The sequence below is a fragment of the Scophthalmus maximus genome, chromosome 18 (genome assembly GCF_022379125.1).
Source record: "Scophthalmus maximus strain ysfricsl-2021 chromosome 18, ASM2237912v1, whole genome shotgun sequence".
Lineage (NCBI taxonomy): Eukaryota > Metazoa > Chordata > Actinopteri > Pleuronectiformes > Scophthalmidae > Scophthalmus > Scophthalmus maximus.
Genome location: NC_061532.1, coordinates 2,152,684 through 2,174,686, shown reverse-complemented (window position 1 = coordinate 2,174,686; position 22,003 = coordinate 2,152,684).

Here is a 22,003-nt window from a genome sequence, read left to right as displayed (position 1 = left end):
TGGCCTGGGGTGGGTCAGGGGGGGGCATGGCTCCTCTGGTGGGCTGGTGCGCTCTGGACATGGGGGTCTGGGGCCTCGGGCCTCAGGCTTTTTTCTCATGTCTGGGGCAGGTGCCTCGCCAGGGCCCTCTTTGACGGGGGTGGGGCTCCCGCTTTTTTCCCCTGCCAGCTCTCTCGCGGGCTGGGGGGGCTGTCCCGGGGGGCATGTGGTCTCGGGTCCTTTGCGCTTTCGGGAGGGGCGCGGGGTGCCCTGGCTACTGGGGTCGGTGCATCACTGTTGTGGCGTCCCGCTCTCACTAACTAACTAATTACATTCTGCGACAGGCTTATGCACACATACAGACACATACACACACGTACACTCCCCCAGACATAGACACACACACTCACCCATAGACACACACACATACACACAGACACACAAACACACACACAAACACACACACACAAACAAATTTAAGTTGTCCATGGTTATCAACAGGTAGAATTACTCTTTATGCTTTTCATTAAGTTATTTATTTGAATCTATTGTTATTATTCTAGTTCTCATGGCTGTGCAGTATTGTTCATTTATTTTGCCTGACTGTTCCTCCTTTTCATTTTCCCTCAGTTGTTTTAGTTTAGTTATATCAAATGTTTATTGCTGTTGTTCGGCTGGCTGTCTCTTTGTCTTTGTTTGTTTGTCTTTCTCCGCCCCAAGTCCCCCTCCCCATTCTCTTGCAGGTTTCGTTGCAGGTACCTGCAATGTTGTTCTCCTCTGTTGTTTGCTGTTGTCCCCACCCCCCATTCTCATTCTCTTGCAGGTTTAGTTGCTTTGTGCAATTGTTGTTCTCCTCTGTTGTTTTCTGTTGTCCCCACCCCCCATCCCTGTTCTCTTGCAGGTATGGACCCTTCTCTATGGTGTCTGTTTGTGCCCCCATCCCCATTTCTGTCCCTCTGTCTGGCCCGGTGACAAATCATAACATAACTAAATAAATAATAAAACAGACAAGGGAGTATATTAAAACTCTCTTGTTATAGTAAAATCTGTTTGGCACAACAAGGTATTCAGCTCGACATACTGTATACCAGGCTGCGAGGCAGGACAGGTTGAAATTTTTTTTTTAAATTAATTTAAATACTTTAAATTAATTAATTTAAAATACTTTTAAATCTTTTCCTTCACCAACGCTCGTTCCACTGTCACAGTCCTCTGACACGTAGAGTCTGAAAGTTGGACGACCACTTACAGCTGTACCATTATGCCACAGTGCCCTTGGGAAAAAATGTGTTGTGGGGCCCCAAGTGTTTTTGTGATTGATTTCTATTAGTACTAACCAAAGGTTCATGAATTATGGGAGCGGGCTGCAGTGCTGAAGAATTGTGATTGGTCGAGTACTCGTTGCATTTATTTCACTCGCTAATGTTTAAAAGTTGGTGTGGATCTGCAAGCTCACTACTGTTTTGTTTTTTCACCATGCTTCGTCATGGACACGCAGAAGAGAAGCTACGATAGATTGACAGACGATGAGGTGAAGGCCCTGCTCCGCATTTTCGCAGAGGACGAGAACTAATAGTCCTGGTATTTTGTTTGAAATGCGGCTTAAGGCTAAAATTGCTAACCTCTCCTTCTGTCTCCTTCCTCGGGCTTCTTTCTGTCAAAGTCTCTTTTCTTAAACGTAAATGACAGACGTGCCCAGAGTTGCCAGACATCAAACTTTTAATGGAATATGTTGCTTGGTGCCAAGCAGTTTCTTGCAAGGGGCAAATGGTGGTGATGGTCACACACAGAGCTTCATCTATCGTTGTTCACAAGACAAAGTTAATAATACATGCTCTAAGCAGCAATACTTCGTCAGGGCAGACTGGACACTACTGTGATTCACTATCAACAGGCCAGCTGGGGCTAGCTGTTTAGCATGCTAACTTTAGTAGAAGATGTGGCATTAGCGTTGCTTTCCACTGCTGGAGACTGATCTTGGTGCGTAAAGGAATGATTTCATGCTGAACTTGCCATGTAATGCATAAAATCATGCATACAGGTCCGCATCCTTCACCTCATCGTCTGTCAATCTATCTTAGCTTCTCTTCTGCGTGTCCATGACGAAGCGTGGTGAAAAAACAAAACACTAGTGAGCTTGCAGCTCCACACCAGCTTTTAAACATTAGCGAGTGAAATAAGTGCAACGAGTACTTGACCTGCTGATGGCGGCTGACACTGCATCACCATCGCTCCTCATCCTTCTGGATCTGTCTGCAGCTTTCGACACGGTTGACCATAACAATCCACCTTACACCCTCCATACATACATATATACACATATATACATATAGATACATATACATATATAAACACATATATATACATATACACATATATACATACATATATATATATAAGAGGGTATAGTGCAATATAATTTTTTAATGGACGTTTTACCCCTGAATTGATCATCATGCTGAAGATTAGCTGAGCATTCATTGCTACCATAGCTGTGGACTGTTGAGGTTGTACACACAAGAGGTGTAACAAAAATGTGAAATACTCCTGTTCAAATTTCAGATATTAATGATTTTGTCTTTCTCATCACTTGACAAAAAAAGAGATTTTTAGAGAAAGAGTCCCTCTGCCTCATACAGAAGCTGTAGCTTTGCCAAGGCCCAGTTCCACACATATTTTAGTAGGTCAGTGGGACAGTTTGAAGTACTGCTGGGGATGCAAGGGCTCAGGACAACAAGTTTTAAAAAAAAACTTGACGATCAAATTTTTTGTAAAAACAAAAACACCCATCTTAAAAGACTTTGAGTTTTGCCTGCTGTCAAGAGGCAGCAGTATCTCCCATTCCGGGTTCTCCGTATGTAGCGCAGCTGATCAACTACTCACCTTACTTGTACAAAAGCCTTGGCTGAACCCACCATCTTCGGGAGATTGTTACGTCTACCAGTGTGGTAACCAGTAGTTTTCTAGTGAGTTTCAAGCCTAGTTATTTCTTGCCTTTGTTAATTGTTTTGTTTGCTCCTGTGTCCAGACTTCCTCCAAGCTGCCTCAGGCATGCTGCACCATTCACCCTCCAAACCAGCGTCTTTCATCACTTGTGTCTGCTCCACTGGCTGCTGTCTCAAGGATTCATCTCTGCCTGCTGCCCCCCTGTCCGAACCCTAGCCTCAGCCCCGAAATATACCTGCCTACTGAAAGTATTGACTCAAGTCTTGTGTGCAGTCTCTGTGATCTAGGTCAGTAAACCGTGACATTAGCTGGTGTTTGTTGACACATTAAATAGTTGTCATTGTTGTTATTTGGAAGGTTTACATTTCAAAAACAGACTTTATTTTCACAGTAACATAAACACAAGGAACACATTTCTACAGCAAACTTTACTTTGAATTATATCATAGTACAGAATAGATTAAAAAATAGACTATAAACCACGACTATTTTATACTGTATAAAATGAATCCTGGTGGGAATATACATGATAATCTATGATGAGCCAGTCCCATCAAAAAACAAGGGGGTCATTTGTGTTTGTTATTCGATCTGTGCTTCCTGTTTTCTGTTATGAACTGTACATACGTAACTTTACTGTGTTTGCTTTACAGTACTGCCTGTGCTGTAAATAGTAAAAAGCAAACATCTCTGAGCTGAACTGTAAGCAGACATTCTATAAGCAGAGTTTCTCGGATTCTTGGTGGAAACCAAACCATACCAGACGACATAATCACAACGAAGAAATGTTTGAAACAGCAAAACAATATTTTGAGGTCTGAACTCCAACCTTGTCAGCATGGCGGGCCAGTGTCTTTACACTTCGAAGGGGAAGAAATAGGAAGTGTAGCCACAGTCAAAGAATGTGTGTTGATTGCTATCTCACATGTCCCATATGCATTCTGAGAGGAGGAATGTCTGTGGTTTTTCCAAATAAATGGTAACAGCTGTTTCTGAGTGATGTGTTTGATGGAGGTCAAGAGAGTGGTCTGCTTTTATTTACTTTGGCCACAGCCTTGGAAGGGGAACACTTCAAAAGGACGCAGTCTGCCATCAGACGCCAGGCCCAGCGGTAAAACATTCTTTGGTTTCCTGCAGCAAAACATGGCATGTTACCCTGGGCACTGAGTTTCAATGGGAAATACCCAGTTTGTGTTGGGCACTGCAGGGCCCACAGCTGGGAATTTAAAGGTCAGCACATTTCAGCTGGAGGCTTTACGTCCGCTTATGGAAGAGAAAAGGAAACAAAATAGATTTGCCTCTGCCTGGAAATGTGTTTGAAGGCTGCTGGTTATTTTTACTAAACACATAGCGTAGTTGTTTTTAGTTCTTACTCAATGTGTGTATATGTGTACATGAACTGAAATAACTGGATAGCTGGGGGTTTTTCTGCAGTAACCGTTTTTTTTCATGAATATGAGAAGCTCAGTTTCTGTAATTGAGACAGGGCAGGAGAGAAACCAGGTTTCCCCAGATAGATACATTTCTGTGTGTATATGCATAACCTGGGACTGAGAAATATGTCAGTACAGCTACAATTACTGTTTATATTTTATCATCAATTAATTGCCTTTTTAAAATCTAAAGATTTAATTAAATAGCTACAGATTTTCCCAGCATCCAAGTTAATGTATTGAATTTGTTATTTTTTCTGACCAGTCCAAAATCTAAAGTCTATTGATGGAGAAAATAATTACAACTGCATACACTGCATTGAACAATGACTGTATATTAAAATGTAATTCACTCATACTGTACAAAAATAAAGCCAAAATATACCAGATAAGGGCACTACCACCTTACGCTGGTGATGTAAGTTGGAGACAGAATTAGCATAGAAGTGATTGTTGTGTCGCATAAGCCTAGCATAGCCAGACTTATACTGAAATACTTATTAGTGGGGGACCTCTCGGTTTATTTTCAATTTCCAAGGGGCGTTACCAATGGACTCAGAACACCTCCGGATGCAATTGGATAGACCTACAACCAGTGACAGCAATGAATCATGTTATGTCTGTTGAGCGACACAAAAAAGGTCAACAGACAAGTGTGTGTAGAGAAGAAATGCCTATGATGATGATTCCACAGTGTCTGAACAAGTGTTGCTGTTTTTGTGGGAGAAATTTTAAAATATCGGGTACTTTAAGTCAAATGCTTGTTCACCATGGCAGCCTTGGTAGTTTGCAAAGTTGCTTCACTCTGGTCACGTTATAAACCCCGCCCATTATCAGATAATCGGTTGTGATTGGACCAGCAAGTTTTCTGCCGGAGTAAATCACTTCCCAATGGAGGGGATCCAGACAGAACAAATGAAACGGGGTCCCAGGCTAGAGCACAGGGCTGAGACGAGTACAAAATACAGAGATTCCCCACACACTTGCACCTGCTCAACACTCAGTTGCTCGCTCGTCAAGTTGAATTTTGAGACTTTGGAAGCAGGGACAGTGACTGATGCTCCCCTCCCAGGAGGAAACACACAGAAACAAACACAAACAACACAGACAAACACAGACAGGGAACTGGTAGATCCTAACACTGAGGCTTGTAAGTGGGGTGGCAGGCTATACTAGGAGGTTCCCAGGGGTGCAGCCACAGCAACGTACACACACACACAGCAACCAAGGTGAATCACACGCGTGTCCCAGTGCCCGTCGTCGCAGCAAACAATAAAAGGGACTTACCCAAAGTGACTTTTTCTCCAACTCCGACTGTGGCAAGCCTCCTGCCACCCTGGGTCGCCCAACACACACCAGATAACAGCCTCTCACCAGTAACTCTTTTTTATTTTAAAGAAATGGCAACACAAAACATAAACCAACTTAATTACTGTGTGACTCTGCCGGGCTTCTATCACACGTCTTCTCTGTCTCTCTCCCATGGAAGCTTCTACCACAGGGTTTTTAACCAGGGTAGTTATTAGAAAACTGAGGTCTGGTGTGCTCTTCAAAGTGTCAAAATTCTACCTGACAAGCCAGTGACTGTCTCGTAGTATTGAGCAGTTGTGAGCATATAGGGAAGGGAGGATTTGCGCTGGTGGCGGAGCAGAAATGCTCTGTTTTGAGTATGCCTTTCCGCTTACTGTTCTGTGCACTTGCAGAGTAGAAATGCTCCCTCTTGAGTATGGATTGTGCTCAGAGTATTGTTCTCTGTATCATGTACTTAAGTGGTTTCCACATGCAGAAATGTTGAGACTTTTTAAACTTCAATTATTACAATTACAGCTAAAATACATTACTTGTAAGTGATTTGAAATTGTATTTGATTTTTTTCTTCATCTCGTGACCCAGAGTTTGGTGTCTCTTCAATAGAACACATTTTGCTACTTCACGAACAGTACCGCGTCTCCAAATTCTGAATATTAGGTCGTTGAGTACAATGCATCTTGCAATGATAAAGAAAATAGGAGGGTATATGGATGAAGGGATGAGGGGGTCGAAAGGATGGAGGGATGAGGGGTCGAAGGGATGAAGTGATGAGGGGTCGAAGGGATGAGGGGTCAAAATGATGAAGGGCTGACCGATGAAAAGATCAGTGTTGAGGATGAATGGTATTGATCGATGGCGAGGAGACTGAGGGCAACCAGGAGGGTGAGACTCTGGATGGGGGTGCAGTCTCTTTGATCTTTCAGGTGCGTCTGAATATTCCCCCGGTTTAGATAACTCCGGTGACCTGAGAGGGAGAAAGATACCGAAGAAAAGGGGTATGGGGGGATGGATGTAAGAATGAGTCAGAGGGGAAGGAAATGGATCAGGGGAGCTTATGTACTTTCTGAGCTGAAATGAGGTGTGTTTGGGGCGTGGTCCTGTTCCAGAACTTAGTTATAAAACTCAATTTCACTAACAGGACCATGCCACCAAATTATGAATATTAAATGTTTATTGAGTACTGTCGTGGAATTTTGTCTATCCTTCCCTGAGAAACTGTAAAGACGAGTCTTCTCAGGCACCAAGCAAGATCAACCTGGCTGTCGCAAGCCACAACAATCATCGAGCAGCTGAAGTCTCCCTCGTGTTGTCATAGTCGCTGGGAGATGACGACATTACCCTAAACTAAATACAATACAGACAACGGGAACAGGCAGATTGTCTTGGGGCGCCATACACTGACCACCTTGTTGATCAGTGTAAACGAACCAAAAATATCCTTGATATATATTGAGCTCTTATAATAAATACTTCTGCTTAAGACATCCACGGTTTCTGTCTCCCTGAATCAGCATCCACTCCCATCAATTATTCATCAAGTACGATGCATCTTGCAATGATAAAGAAAATATGAGGGCTGAAGGGATGAAAGGTTGAAAAGTGAAGGGATAGATGATGAGGGTTCGAATGGATGAGGGGTGAAAGGGATGAGGGATGAAAAATCAGTGTTGAGGATTGTTACGTGCCAAACAAAATCCGAGGGCAGGTTGTGTGTGTGTGTCTCCCCCTCCTTTCTGTTTTCTCCCCAGGTGCTAAAGACCTGATTGGGATCCACCTGTGATCAGTCCAATCGGATCCAGTGGGCTCTATTTAAATAGGGCCCAGTCTCAGGATCCTGGGTCTCTGCCTTTGTCTTTCATTGTGTTCTGTGTGAGAACATGTGTTTTTGGGTGCGTTATAGTTTTGAGTTCAACTTTGTTAATGTGTTTCTGTGGTGGGACTGGTAGGTGAGTTGGGTACCCTTATTTACGTTTAGACACACTAGGATTATGGGTTGGTGCCATTTGTATTTCTTTGTCATTCCTTTGTCAGATAAGTCAGTTAGGTCTTTGTTTTGTGAATTGTTTCTTTTTATGATAGTATTCAGTTAGGCCTTGTTTTGTTTATCTTAATTTCAATTATTTGGCACCAGCCCCCGTCCCATTTCCGCCACAATTTTTGTTAACCTGTTGCACGTTTTTGTTCTGTTAACAATAAAACTAAGTTGTATTTACGCATTCATTCACTTTGATTCCTGCATATTTTTGGTTGTTTCGTTGCACTCCTTTTCCTTAAAGAGGGAACGTAACAAAGATGAATGGTATTGATCGGGGGCGAGGAGACTGAGGGGAACCCGGAGGGTGAGACTCTGGATGGGGTTGGAGTCTCTTCGATCGTCAAGGTGCGTCTGGATATACCCCCGAGAGAGCTTCAGATAGACAGGGGTGCGTATGAGCGTTTCTGATGTGTTTCTTTTGCCCCCATCCTGATACCCGTTAAACCGCTGTTTTGTCTAATTGCAATAGCGAGAGGCTCGATTGCTAATGCAAACAGAAGGGGTGAAAGGGGGCATCCCTGTCTGGTCCCACGTTGAAGTTTGAAGGGCTGGGAGGTTACAAAGTTTGTCATGACTGATGCACTTGGGGAGTGGTATAACATTTTCACACACTTACAGATGTAATCACCAAACCCAAATCGCTGAAGGACTTCAAAAAGATAATTATGTTCCACCCAATCAAGAGCTTTTTCCGCGACCAGTGAGACTATTTCTGTGTCTGGGCTTTCCCTCCTCACATCTATAATATTTAGTAGTCTTCGAATATTGTGGAAACCTTGACGACCTTTTATGAAACCGTTTTGGTCAGGGGTTATCAGAGAAGGAAGATGGTCCTAAAGACGTCTCGCAAACACCTTTGCTATAATCTTAGCATCTGAGTTTATAAGAGAAATAGGACGATATGACCCACAATTTATGTGGGGTTTATCTGATTTTAAGATCAGTGTTATTAAAGCATTGGATAAGGAGGGTGGTAAACGTTCGGCTTCAATTGATTCGACTAACATATCAAAGAGAGGTGGCACAAGCATCGCCCTAAAGCACTTGTAGATGTCTATGGGCTGTCCATCCGGACCTGATGCTTTCCCTCCGTTCATGTGGGACAGCGCTTCAAGCAATTCCTCCTTTGTGATGGGAGAGTCTAGCTCCCCTTTACCTTTATCTCTAAAGCTGGAATAGAGAGCTGGTCTAAAAAGAGGTGCATGTCATTAGTATCCGGAGACTCTGACGTATGTTTCAATGTATGTGTATTATTCAATGAGAGATCCTTTTCTAGATCTTTAATATCTCGCTCAAGTTCAGTCATAAGGAGATGCGTCTGATTTGTGTTGCTTTAAAGGCTTCCCAACTAATAGATGCTGAGGTTTTATTTGTATTTATAGCAAAGAACATCTCAATATTTCCTTCCACAAAGTTTAGAAAATTCTGATCATGGAGCCATCTCGGACTAAGCCTACACACTGTTTGGCCCCTGGCATGTGAAGTAAGGCAAAAATAATAGGGCATGATCTGAAATAACTAGGCCTTTGTGTCCACAGTCCTGTATATTAGCCGCAAGACTCCCAGGAATTAGAAAATAATCTATGCGGGATTGTGTTTGGTGCGTGTTCGAGTGGCAAGAATATTCTAGTGCGGTGGGATTTCTAATTCTCCAGATGACATAAAGATTCAGCTCTGACATGAAGTGACCTATCACTTTTCGGGTGTAAGTGTTTGAGGAGTCATCTCTTGATGAGCGGTATAGAAGGGGGTTAGGAGCGCAATCAAAGTCTCCACCCATAATTATTTCACCCTCGAAAGGAGGAAACAGTCATAAAGAGGTTACTAAAGAATGTGGCAACATCATTATTGGGTCCATAAACATTTACAAGAATAATTTCTTGATTCAAAAGAGTTCCCCTAACCACCACAAATCTACCTGCAGGATCTTGGAGAAGTTTGTGAATTCTAAAGGGGACTGATTTATGGATAAATATTGCTACTCCTCTAGCCTTTGAAGAGTAGCAGGAAGCTAGAATTTGCGCAGGCCATCTCTGTCAGGCCTGGACTATAAAGAGGACTCAGATGCAGTAGACAGTTCAGGCAGGCTTTTTTTCCAGTAATCTTAAACCCTCAGACAGAGTGACTAACATAACAGGCTGTAGAACATTCCTTTCCTAACTAAACATAAGGCGATTCTACTAAAGAACAAAAAACACTCCAAAACATGGAGGGAAAATAACCTCAAGACTAATCAATTGATTTCACATAAATCACTCCAACGGAGGCAAAGAAAAATGGCTATGAACTAAAACTGTGCTATGAATCTGCGCTATGAAAATTACAAACAAAAAATCACTCACAAGGAGGCAAAGAAAAACGACTATGAACTAAAACTACGCTATGGAACTGCGCTATGAAAATTACAAACTAAAATCACTCACAAGGAGGCAAAGAGTACAAACCACAATACGAGAAAAGCAAGGGGAGGACTGTGACATGGGGCTGGGGTGCTCGGCTGAAACGATAACACTCAGGCACAGGACAAAGGGAGACGCAGACTATAAAACACCTGAGGGGAATGGGGAACAGGATCAAGATCAGAAATCAGGGAAGACGATTAGACCGGTGACACATGAGGAAGGGCAAGTAACCTGAAACGAGAGGAGAGTTAGTTTTCAAAATAAAACAGGAAGTCATGAGACAAAAAACCCAGGAGGAGACAACCCTCACTGTGTGACAATCTCTTCCCAATGCGCACAATCTCATCCGACAATAAATGTGTTACTCGGAGAAATATGACTTTAGCTTGAAGGTGTTTAAGTCTGGACAGTACTTGCTTAATTTTAACAAATTTTCTCATACCCCTGACATTCCATGAAGTAATATTGAGAAAAGGGGCATTTATCATAACCCAGCCTAAGTAATATTACAGTTGTAACATCAACTCCTCTTCCACCAAAGGGAACCAGTGTGCCATCAAAACAGGAAAAATAAAGAAAAGAAAAAACAGTGAAAAACACCCCGTCTCTAGAACGGAGATGGAGCGCGGTGCCCCCTAATTGCACAGACCCCTCTCATACTCTTGCAGTCTGAAAATCCGGACAACTTGCATTGATCCTTAACTAAGGAGCAGATACAAAACATTGAACAAATTTGGGTGGAACCCACGTCCAGCAGAAATTATTAAGTATAAAAAAATTAAATTTAACAAAAAAGGGGAAATGTAAACCCTGTTACGTGTAGCTGAATGACCCATAACAATATGAAACATGAAACCATCAAACAGAATTGTATTACTATTATTATTATTGAAACAGTATTGATAGTATATATTACAAGTATGTGATACATGTGCCTGGAATATGATACTCTTATCCCATAAATCTACGTCTAAGTCGTTCATTCATTTCAGATCTGAGCGGGCTAGCGATATCTAGCTTGACTCACTCACGTCATTGTTCCGTTCAGACTGAGACCGTTCTTTCTCGATCTTTTGGATGAAGGCCTCTACATCTGTCAGAAAAGTACGCAGTTTACCCTTGAGGTAGATTCTCATCTTTGCTGGAAACTGTAATCCAAACTCGATATCCAGATTATGCAGTCGGGCTTTCACCCCATCAAACATTCTCCTCTGCTGCTGAATCTCCGCCGAAAGGTCTGGGAAAAACATCACACGATTCTCCTTGAACTGTAGTGATTTATTCTTGCGAGCCGCCTTCATCACACGGTCTCTGTTGGTCAGCCAGCGGAATTTCACGAGGATCGCCCGGGGAACCGGTTTTAGGTTCGGCTTGTTAGCATTAGCAGCGGCTGCTTTTGGAAGTCTGAAGGCCTGGTCGAAGGATGGTGAGTCAGGAAATTATCTGGACCAAGGAGTACAGGTAACCAGTTGTTGAGGAAGGATACCAAGTCAACTTTCTCTGTGTTTTCTGGCAAGCCCACCAGCTTCAGGTTCAGTCGGCGCTGACGGTATTCCATGGTCTCCACTGACCTGGTGAGTGTTAGCAACTTTCTTTGAGTGGCTGCAGAGACGTTATCTAGGTTGTTCATAGGTCCTCAGCTGAATTAATACGGGATCCTGCACCACTTAGTCTTTCGGAGAAGGAGTCTAAGGCTTCTCTGATGGCGTGATTTGATGTGATAACTTCTTGGAGCTGGGCAGAGAAGTCTTTTCGAAGAGCGTGTATAGCTGCTAAAATTCCTTCATCTCTAGCTTGGGTTACGGGGGCTTCAGCTAGCCCATGAGCAGCTAACTCCAAATCGTCGTCTCTCTTCTTCTCTTTCGCTCTTGAGCTGGGTTTACTCAACTTAATTTTGGATCATACTTATATCTTGCACTTATATCACTCGACTAAGACTTTTCACAAAATCAAACGACAGGTTTACATATATATATGATAGATTTTACCGGAGCAAATGGGTTCTGCGACTTCTCACGTCTACGTCATAACCGGAAGCCCTTATTGTCTATTTTACTCTAAATGTGACCGTAATTTATGAAATAACATCATGATGTGACGAAGAAGACTTGATTGAGACCATTAACACCTTGTGAAAATGTTAACTGACGTGGTAAGTCAGGTGAGAAATAGAGTTGTTTACTCTTGGATTTTTATAGATTTCTTTTGCAGCAGGGAGTCGCCCTCTGCTGGTCATTAAAGAGAAGCTGGGTTTTGTAGTCTGTTCACCAGCGTCAACACTTGGCCGACCGATTGATAGGAAACACTGATTCATAAGTCCTCCACACATGGTGATGGGCATTTTCATGTCTAGTCTTAATGTTGTTATTCAATTATTCATCTTCATGATAGTGATTTTCATGATACACGAATGAGAGTAGAACATATCAAATATACACAACTTGTACCACTGATGACTTAGCAGAACAATGACAGTAATCGTCAAACCTACTTAGTGGGAAATATGCTCTGTTGAGAAGGGAAAACTTTCCACACTTCTCTCTCGTGTATACTAAGACTTGTACAATACTTGTGACAATAATCGTAAACATCCAGAGGCCTGCTTGTTTGTGAACTTCCGCCTAGGCTTAACTTTCCAGGCCCAGAGATTACTTCTATGTATTTGGTTATCTATGTTCTATAGCGAGGTCATTGTAGTAACAGGTGAGGATCTGTTGCCTTGGTGAGGATGGCATTATGTTGAAAGGTCAGAGAACGGGACATGGTTTAAGCGGAAGAACTGTGTGCAATATGAACGGAGAGGAAGTAACCTGACGTGTTAATCAAGGGGCCAACTCTGAGGCTGACATATGAAGCCAATGCGGAAGTGCAGAACCTTCAGTTCACTAAATGTCCGTTTAGGGCTGGCTCCAAAAGGGGGTCAATCCCCATAGACCCCCATTTTAAAATACCCAACTTTACAGCAGTATTTAACATGTTTACAGCCAAAAACGGTTTTGGTCCCAATGGCTAATCCCCCTCTTCGTGGCAACTGTACAGGGGGTGCATTTAAAATATATTAGGGGCATGGATACTTGATTGACACATGACGCCACTGTTTACTAGTTGCTCAGTGGTGGCTAGCCTCTGGACGTGCTAGGCGTCACCTGAGCTAATCCCCAGTCATTGAACTGATTTCTCGACCGTGTTTGTGGCGTCGTTGCCTTGCAGAAAATATTTCAAGCAAATACCGGATGAATAATATAGCCTGCTCTGCGGTCAGTTGTCCTAACAGAGAAGTCCAAGAAGCTACAATCCTGTTTTTTCAGTAAGTAAAATGATAGTATTGTTCTATTTATGTGTTTGCAGGTATTTGCAGTTATCAGTGTCTGCAATCAATACCTGGCTTGTAAGCTTAGATTGCTAAAGCGCTGATTAGCCAGCTAGCTTGGGGTTAGTCTGCGAGAAAGACTTACAGCAATACTTCTGACACAACGCAACCGTTTCCTGAGCTGGTAAAAAGCGTCTGTGTATGGTTGGAAAATTTGATCCACCACGTTAGATTTGCCATACGAGCAATGCAATGTTAACCTAACCCCTGATTTCCACTGGATACGGAACGGTGGCGAAACGGCGACGGAGCCGACAGGTGTCAATTAAAGTCAATGTGTGTATTTCCACTGACTCCGCACGGCTCCGCCACAGCTCCAACGCTCCGCAGCCCTCCGGAGCAGATACGCTGGGCTTCTATTTTTGCCGGATGCAGGAGCACACCGTTGCAATTCAGCACAAAACAGGACGTGCGGGACAGGAAGTCGAGCACAGAAACAAAAATAAAACATACTTTAACTGTCAAAATAAAATACACCATGCTCACGGCGGATCATATTTCCCTGCACTACACCTTGAAAACTTCATAATGGGCAGAGACAGCCCTGAAGTCAACAGGTCAGAGGTTTTCAGCAACCAGTTAAACCCGTTGACACCATGGATGAGGAGATCAAGTCCAAAATCCCCAAATCATTTATGACCCGTCTCATCCTTTTTATAAGGACAACATGAAAAAGGATATGGCATAGAGAACAGTAGCAGGAGTAATGGGTGTGAATGGTAAGTCACTAATTTTGTCCAATTAATAATAATAATTATAACTATTATACTTAGCCATAGTAAAATCACAATAATCTCCACAAAAAAGAGAGAGATCAGCATGTCAGCACCGAGTTGTTTCCCTTCTACTCTTCTGGATGGAAATAACTTGTTGTTGGTTTGTGGTACTCTTTATAGAAACTACACCCTGTTATATCGCGCGATCACACGTGAATTCGCGAGATCTCGTGAGTCCTCGTGACGTTGTGGCCGCACCGCAGCGCACCACTGTGGCGGAGGCGATGGGGATTGGCGGATGGCGAAACACGCAGCCGACACACTCCGCCGCCGCTCAGCGGCCGTTCCGCATCCAGTGGAAATCAGGGGTAACATTAATGCTAACTGGCAAGGTACATTTACCCTGTAAAGCTCAAATATAGAAAAAATTAGCTCATTTTTTTCACCTTTCAGTTGTTGTTGTAGGAGGCCTCTGATGCAGAAATAAAGGGTTTTTGAATTTTTTATGTTTTTGTAAGTTTTTAGGGTAGCATAATTTTGCAACGTTGGGACTCAGTGGTAGCAGGATTTCTGTTTTTTCATTCACAGTCTGAATGAATATACAGAAACTACTAACGGATTATTTACAGGCTTGGTTGATCATGTAGCCCCATATCAACACATATGTCATATTTTTTATGAATAGTAATTTATTAATATAAAAGGGGGAAAAATTACAGAATTTTCACAAATATTTACAAAACTCAATGAACTAAATAAAAACCTTGACATAGACCAAGTGTTGCACCTTGTTCATTTGCAGTGACAGTCCGAAAGACAGTTCTTCTCATTTATTCACAGACATTGCACTTGCTGTAGAGTGTATGTGTCTGCAGTGTCCTCTCTTCGTCTTTACAGGGAAATGTGCGGTCATATCCTTGCGTATATCCACTAAGGTGGTCCTTAGAAGTCCTCTTGGCTGGGGCCATACATTTGGTGGACTCTGATCACCTGAGCATGGTCTCTTCTGAGCAGTCAAAGGGCCCCTTGATGGCACTGTCTGTGTTACAGGGCTTCTATTGCCTCAAGATGGTCTTTGGTGTGTTGACAGTACACCAGGATAAGAGAGGATGTTAGTTGTGCCTGGAACAGCCTCCTGTTCAGTATCTCTGTCCTAGGAATGTTGAGAGCTTTGCAGTCCCACTTGTAGAGGAGCCAGATGTTAACCACGGCGAGGATGATAGTGCGCCAGAAGATGTAAATGTACCAGTGCCACAATATCACGGGGAACTTGTATTTGGCTGCAAATTAGTCCAAAAAAATCTACATCTCCCTTGTATTTATTGTAGGCACCCAGAATATTGTAGGCACTCACAATGTAAGGCCTCAACATTATTTTAGGGGGGTGGCTTTGTCCAATCGCTGAATCAACATCACCTGACAATCCAAGTTCAGTTTTGGCTCATACTCCATTGACACTTCAAAGTCACAGATCATGTCATTTTAGTTTTTACCACAAGTAGAACCCCCATGGGTGTGGCTGGCCTTGCATGTATTGTTTAGTTTTTTAGCACAGAGTTTTGCTCCAACAAAACACTTGCAGACCATTCGCACTGTCCCTGAACAAAGCAACAACCATCCCCGAGAGCACTTACATCCCCATATTCCAGAACATTTAAAAATATGTTTCTCCCTAATCCAACAAGCAACTATTTGGGCAAACAAACAAAGCCCAGAAAAAAGCCCAGGATCATTGAAGTACCTTATTTAACTGATAAGATACAGATTCAACTTCAAATTCTGCTACAGAGTTTCAACCAGAAATAATGTATTAAAGGTCCCCTATTATGAAAATTACAACTTTTCATGTTTTTTTACCCTAAATATCTGTTTACGGACCCCCCAAACGTCAGAAAAGTCCATCCTCTCTCTCTTTTTCTTGCTCCAACTTTCACATCGAAACAGTTCTTTATTGCCATGAAGTCGTTCAGTTGCTTAAAAACATATTTTTCAATGATTTGGCTCAGAAATGGGAGGTTTGATATAGACGTGTAATTGTTCATTAGTGAAGTGAATAGTTCATTAGTCAAGTGAATTGTCCCAAATTGTTCTTTTTTAAGAGTGGCTTGATAACTGCAGTTTTCAGGGCCTGTGGGAAGACACCTGAGAGAAGAGCTGTGTTTACAATCTGTAGAAGATCTGAGGCCTGAAAAGCTTGAAAAAGCCTGTTGGCAGCACGAGGAGGATTTTAGATGTTTTATAATGTCCTCCAAGTTTTTAATGTTTGATTGAATGAAATTGTGAAATGATATTTAAATTGATTTTAAGTGGACACATGGACAACACATCTCCTGAACCTGATGTGGAGGCACTTAACAAGGAAATGCAGATGCAAGTCGGCATGTCGTGTGAGTTCATGGCAATGTGGCCAGACCAGTATGCACATTTACCACTTACAATGTTGTGAGGCTAAACAAAAGGAATCATTGACTATGTTAATGTGGTCTTTAGGGTTTTTAGGACAGCTTTGATAACAATTAAATATTCTATACATACTGTGCTGTACATTCACTTTCTTGGTAGTATACTGTTAAATCTAAAACTACATTCAAATACATAGTTGAATGTCTACAGAACCAACGATTGGTCAGGGCCTTTAGCATCTAATGTAGACGCAGGGAGCTTTCAACTAATTCCAATGTAATTCCATCCGGGGCAATATTTGACACTCAGAGCGAGCCATGTATGTCAATGGACAGCAGCACTACGAGCTTATTGGTCGAATCCAAGCATGCGCACACTGCATATCGAAGTACCATTGCAGCAAGGAAGAGAAGACACAGAAGGTAAGTTCGAGTGAATTTTATTTGAAAGTCTCTTAAAAGGTTTAGCAACTTCTGTGTTAACATTATCACTGCTCTTGTCAATCATTTGCATTCTTCTTTCTAACTCACAACAGCCCACACAGCAGTTTTAATGACGGTGTTTATTCTGTTTACACAGTTACAGTAATGTCACCAAAACACGCACAGCACTTTATACACTGGAAGCATGTTACATACTCGTTAACCTCTGATCATTAATAGTGAATTAAACCATAACATAGTCGACAATCAGTTCAAATATGGGGATATTTTTTCCTTTATTATTAATTTTTATTTTAATTCGATTTTCTTTCATCTATCTATCGTTCTATCAATTCCATTTTAACCTCAAAGGCCCTTTGAAGAGCCAACATCTGTCTGTCTGTCTGTCTGTCTGTGTGTGTGTGTGTGTGTGTGTGTGTGTGTTTTTCCAAGCAGGAGCCACGTAGAAGCTTCAAACTCACATATATTATTCTCCAGACTAAGACCATTCCAACGATGTATTTGGTTTCGCTCTACACCAAAGTTTTAATCTTCTCATTTCATGGACATGCCATGTCAGGTGTATTTCAACAGAACACTTTGAAGGCCCAATATACAAAGTAAAGCGTTTTTTGGTTGTTGTTGTAGAGCGAAACCAGATACATTGTTGGAATGGTCTCAGTCTGGAAAATAATATATGTCTGTACTTTGAGTATGTATGTGTGTGATATGCTACATTCAGGGAAAAAATTGCCTAAACTGAAATCAACCGCCCCAATCTGCCCACCTGTGTGTGTGTGTATTTGCTTGTCATAGGCCACTTCAGGCGTACATTTCAGACTTCAGACCAGTTAATTAACGTTTAACCTACTCAAAATAAATATACAAATATACAGTATGTTTATTCCTACTGAACATATATTACTAAATGCAATGTAAGTTAATATGCATGCTAAAATGGAATAACTAATAATTGTTTCCTATAAATCTAATATGACCATTTCATCTATGATTTACTGTTGAATGCATTTGACTAACACTATAGTTGTTGAAAAAAACATTAGTAATTAGAATAAGTTGTATTTTATACATAGCATTAATATAAATAATATTCATTTACTTTAGAAATACATACAGCTCACATTCTTTTCTCAATTCAGTTCTTAAATACCACATTTAACTGGAAAGGCAATCATGTATTAACAGTACATATTCATCAGTACATGTTCATTTACTTTAGAAATACATACAGCTCACATTCTTTTCTCAATTCAGTTCTTAAATACCACATTTAACTGGAAAGGCAATCATGTATTAACAGTACCACCATATCCTAGTATGAATGAAAGACAAACCAAGGTTTAAATTCACAAATTTATTGTTGAATTTTCAGCTGCCAGGACCTGGCCCACTCCTTCCCACTGAAAACAGAAAAAAAATAAAGACTATTAATAAACAATTCTGTTTACTCTTTACCATTCTATTTATAAAGGGAGATGCCAACAGCCTAGATTTCAAAAAGCATCTGAGGTGATATGGCCGTACTTCCTCCCAGCGGTCTGAGGCAAATTTTTCTTGAGGATTTAACTGTGCAATTACTGTAAAACAGTGTGTGACAGTTTAAGATATCACTGCACCCATTCACTGGTTTTCACCAACATATTGATGGACTTCCTGAAATTAGAAATTAGATAATTTATGTTTTTCTGTTTAATTTAGTGGCTGATGATTTCTTCTACTTCTACTCTACATGAAATCTGTATTACATTGGACCACTGTTTGTCATTACAGTGAGTCTGTAAAAGGAGAATGGGCTGGCAGACACACAAACTTCTTTATTTACTAACTTGTCTTACTATTTTTTATTTGTGTCTTCTCATTGTTATTAGATTGATCATGTGATCCATGATTCCCTGCTTGGAGGCAGAAGAACTGGGACAGATTCTAAAGGAATAACTAAAATATGACTCAGATGTGAGCAGAATCTGGCGGAGGTGGTGATGGAACCAGAACCGATTGCCGGCTTTGTCTGACTCTGAGATGAATAGCGGGTCATAGGGTGAAGCAAGCCATGGGGTCTGGCACTGGGCCTTCAACGTAGCAAATTCAGAATGTTTTTTGGGGTATTAAAGGTGACATATTATGTTCAGGTTCATACTTTTAATTAGGGTTAACACTTGAAAAGGTTTACATGCCCCAATGTTCAGAAAAGTCATCAGTGTTCTAATACTGTCCATTCCTGCAGCGCCGATTTTCACCGTCTGCCTGTCACGCTCGGCTTTACTCTAGCCCTACCCACACGAAAAATTCCCAATCGCATCTGATTGGCCAGTTGGCCCAGTCTGTTGATTGGTCAACAGCTTTCAGGGCGTGTACGAAATGTCATGCCTCTTCACCAGAGATGGATGTTCCGAACTGGCCGGCTTACGGAGAAGCTAAAAACACAGACGTTTGCTAAGCTAAGCAACAATGGTGTATTTTCAACCGTACCGGTTTAATCCCGAGTCTGACACCGACAGAGAGGAGGCACACGCCAGTAGTCCTGAAGCTTTTCAACCGAGACTGGAGCAGGATGTTTCAGAGTGGTAAGTCACATTGTTACTCTGTACTTCTTCTAAATGACGTGACTGACTGAAGTGCATGTTACTGTAGGCAGGGAAACTTGTGGAAACTGCGGCAGAATACTCAGAGTGAGAAACAGTGTAACACATTACTTCTTGGATCAATATTTGTCTAATGCAGGGCTGCTGCCTCGTTAATCATTATCCTTTTTTTTCCATATTAGGTTCTCAGAGGAATGAATCAGGTCCCATCCCTCTCAGCTGCATTATACACAACCCAGGCCTAGAGCCAAATTGCCTCAACTTATACACCTGCAGAATATCTACAAAATGGACTACGGACCTCTGAGGTGCAGAACAGAAGAAGAGTAAGTTTCCAATTAATTTATGTAATGAGATACAATTGCATGAAATAAAGTAAAAACAGTTTTTCAATATATGACAGGATCAAGAGAAAATGAAGAAATGAGAAAATGATTTTCTTCAAAACGCTTTTTTTTTTGCAAATGTAAGGAAACCAGAAATATACACATATACAAAAATATATAATGGAGAGGCAATTTGCAACTTCAATAATGCCTCATTGTTTTTCTCATAGTTGGTGCTGTGGGACGCCACAACAGGGTCGTCATCCCGTTGTGTGTTGTCCTCCAGATCCGCCAGGAGTTTCCTGATCCAGCTGACAGTATGTTGGCTTCCGACCGCCCCTTGACTGAAGTCTGACATGTGGCGAGCAACCACTTCCTCCTTTGACGGCTTGTCATATTTGGATGACAGATCCTTTGGGCTGGGGATTTTTTTCATCTCCTCCACAAATGGTGCTGGGTCCTCAAACACCATCCTCATCAAGTCACCCACATAATCTGTAAAACATTTCATTCAATAATTCATTTTCTTGTGTTTTCCTGAATCCACGTTTGTTGGTTACTTTAAATGTTCAGAATTATTTATTATTCATTTGAATTTGTTATCAAGTTTGTAATTATATAATAGTGTTTTACAACTTACTGAATGTGGGTTCTATTTTAACAGGCTTTGTTGTGAATTCACATTTCTTTGCCTTTGGGGAAGAGGGGGTCTTGTCTTTGATGTTTTCAATGTGGTTAAACAGTGAAGTCCACTTGGCCACCTTCTCAGGCCCTGAGGTTGAAGAGGTTGCACTCCAATAGACATGGCTCTTTAAACCGTGGAACAGGGGTGTAGCCAATTGGTATGATGTACTCTGAAATACAAGGGAAAATAAAACAATAAAAACTTTGCATAAAATGACAACAATCGCTATATTATACAGCTTAGAGTGCTCATAAAAGATACATGCTTAGATCTAACTGTCATCTAAACAACACTCTTAGCGTCACCGTTATTGTGGCTGCTCCAGCGACAGCAAGTAACTAAAGCCTGTAACTTCAATGACACACATAGTGTTTACATCAGAGGACAGGGCTAGCTTATGCTAACGCGACTAAACAAACAATGCATTAAAGGACGTGGAGCACATTCCCGATGGCCTAAGCCAGGGTCACCCCCACTTAAGCCAGTAATATTAATGACACATGTATAGTTTACCTGTGCGTTAGCTTATGTTACGGGTAAACAAACAAGGCACGAAGACACACACACAGGCCACAGCGCAAGGTCTTAAAAACTTACATCTCTCTCCTCTGTAGCTTCGCCACAGACAGTTGGAATAGCTCCATCTTGCAAAAAAAGGTTTTCAGCCAGTCCGGCGTTGTTCTGGCCCAGGTTTGAAATACAATCCGACACAAAGTGGTTTGCATAAACTTGCAGGTTTCTACCAACTGTGGCTGGAACATTTCCATAAAAAATGAAGTCAATCCACCTGCTCTTGTGTCCTCGGAGGCTGGGAGTCCATGTACAGATTTATGTTGGTCTGTACAGCCAACAACAGCCAAATGTTATTTACTCTTTTCGGTATAATACTAGCGGTCCGTCTGTCACTTGCCAAGAGAAAACAATGGCATAGATGCGCTCTGGTGTCTCGGAGTTCAGGGGTGGAGGTTACCCCAATCAACAAAATAAAAACTTGTGTTTTTATTCCACGTTTTGTGGGCCGGCAGGCACCCCAGATATCCAAATATATGTGCACAAGGGCTGAAAAAGTGATTTAACATAATATGTCACTTTTAAGATGTGAACAGCTCAAATACACACACAAACTTTCATTGTCACACAAGGTACAAATGCTCCGACAGCGCACAATGGCACCAACACAGCATGGTTGCACACACACACACAGGCACATGCACACGCACAATCATCGCCAGCAACGCATTGCCTCACAACAACAACTAAATCTGATTGGATAACTCTATTTTCAAGGTTTTAGGTCACTTATACTGTCATTTCCGAAGCAAACTTGATTGAAAATCCGCCAAAATTTTGAATTAAAAGAGATAATTATTTT